This window comes from Triticum dicoccoides, chromosome 5A (genome assembly GCF_002162155.2).
Source record: "Triticum dicoccoides isolate Atlit2015 ecotype Zavitan chromosome 5A, WEW_v2.0, whole genome shotgun sequence".
In the NCBI taxonomy this organism is placed as follows: domain Eukaryota; kingdom Viridiplantae; phylum Streptophyta; class Magnoliopsida; order Poales; family Poaceae; genus Triticum; species Triticum dicoccoides.
Genome location: NC_041388.1, coordinates 619,304,787 through 619,307,000, shown reverse-complemented (window position 1 = coordinate 619,307,000; position 2,214 = coordinate 619,304,787). Strand labels below are relative to the sequence as shown.

At 39.0% G+C, this 2,214-nt stretch overlaps 1 long non-coding RNA gene across 1 annotated transcript; it reads left to right on the top strand.

Moving 5' to 3' along the window:
- Nucleotides 1-439: 439 nt before the first annotated feature.
- Nucleotides 440-1,900, top strand: LOC119298119. The gene is made up of 4 exons (XR_005145803.1): nucleotides 440-478; nucleotides 924-1,010; nucleotides 1,455-1,589; nucleotides 1,791-1,900. It is a non-coding gene; the product is annotated as an uncharacterized LOC119298119 (long non-coding RNA).
- Nucleotides 1,901-2,214: the final 314 nt, after the last annotated feature.

Genomic DNA, 2,214 nt, shown 5'->3' with positions numbered 1-2,214 from the left:
AGTAGATTGTGATCTTGGGAGATGTCAAAGATGTTTGGTGGATTAATTAATCTTAAACAATTTGGATTTAGTTAGATGACTGCGATATTGAACCAAATTGCTCTGTGATTTATGAGGTGATTGTGTCTTGAGATGATAATCAAAGATGTTTGGTGGATTATGAGATTTTAGGTCTAATAGTGAGCATGGTGATTATTATATTGGTGAATAAATGAATCTTTAATAAATTTGGAACAATTTGGATTTAGTTAGCCGACTGTGATCTTTAACCAAATTTTATGGTGGATTATGAGATTTAGTTTGGCCACGCTCTGCCTTTTCCTCAAGGAGCATGTGCAGTGCGGTGGTGCGGCGGCTCGTGCGGCGGGCGGTAGCCTCAGAAGATGGGCGCCGACACCTGCAGCTTGTGCACAATGGTCCGTAACCCTCTCCTTCCTGGCACAGGAGGAGCAGGAGCAAGGATGCCGAGGCGGTTCAGGTTTGCCTCCACCTCCGCTCTCCTCCCTGCTCTCACTCTTGTCTTCCTTTTTTGTCTCATTCTGCTGCTTCATTCAAGCATATATTTTAAATTGCTAGGTATTCCAGGTAGTTAGCACCACTATGGACTACACCTACACTTGATGTTAGAACTCTGATACTAATTTATGTTCTTGTTGCATAGGTGAATGGTGCTTTAGCTTCAATGACCAATTTTATTGCTAAATATTTTTCCCATTGAAAGTGTCGAAGAACATACAACTTGGTATGGAGAAGTTTTCTTATTGGGAAATAAAGATTCTTGTATGCAGAACTATTTGGGCTCCCGCAGCTGTATCAGTTGGTTTTAGTTCTCAGATTTTTTACTTTGCTTTTCTTGGCAAAAAATTGGATGTATGAATATGAGATCAGGACCTCAAGTTCACTGCTTTTCTTTTCATCTGCAGTCGTGAGGAAGAGTAGGAAGATCAGGCAGAGAGGGTTTCACATACCTCTTCTACACTCACAAGTCTTTGCTTTCCAGGATTGCCATGGTGAGCTGCTGCTGTAATGCTTTAATTTTCTTTTGTTTTGTCACTTTGTTAAACTTTGTCCTCTTATTCTGATGCTATGATTTGTGATGGCTAGATGAGATTTGTGGTGAAAAGTCTCCTTTATTTTGTTTACCTACAGATCTTGAATGCGTGATTGATAATTTTGCTGGATAGGTTAGAAATCTAAATAATAGACATTTTGAAGGATGTAGTTGGTAAACATGGAAAGCCAAGAAAAATATATAGCTTACTTACAGTGTTGTTTGATCCATCGCTCTGCGGCTGGCTCATTCATGGACTTGAAGTATGCCTAATCTTGGACTGCATTTATTGCCTGTTGTTGGTCTGCTTTTTTATTCTATATTTAGGGGGTTCTAAGCTATTGAATTAGGAAGCATACAGTTTATCCGTTTGAGACCCGCTTCATTCTGTTGGCTACTGCAGGGAGCTTTGGATGGTGGTCTTGGTATTTCGCACAGTGACAAGAGATTTGTTCGCTTCAAGAAGGATAAGAAGTAGCTGGGCGCTGAGATTCACCGCAAATACATCTATGAAGGTCATGTTGCTGACTACATGAAGGTGAGTTGGATCCACTGCCCTCGTGGTATTATAATGCCATTTCTATTCCCTAGGGCCATCGTTGTTGTATACATGGATTTTTTCTGGAAGATATATCTGGGCCTGATTCACCCATATAAAGTATCCTAAAGCAGGGTATGTTCTTATTTCTGAAGCAGCTTACTGAATCTCGTTTTAACTTCTGCCCTACCCATATTTCAGTCAATAGCTGATGAGGAACCTAAGAAGTACCAATCTCACTTCAGTGAGTACATCAAGAAGAATATTGCGGCCGATGACATGGAAGCACTGTACAAGAAGGTTCATGCTGCTATTTGTGCTTATCCTACCATGGCAAAATCAACTAAGGAACCTTCAAAGACGCACAAGAGTTAGATATGTCTTGCTGTTTATTAAAGTCAAACAACTGATAATGAAGTTTATCAATATGTAGTAATGGGTATGAATGTTTTCTCATACTCATGTAGTCCGTTCATTCCTAAACTATATGTTCATCTTTTGCTAAAACCTTGAAATATTAAGATGTTACGGTAAATAAATTCCTTCAGAATCAATAATAGAAAAGTTCTGCTATGCAATAAGATACAGTTGTATGCAAAAAATAATCTTGTCTTATATAGTTATA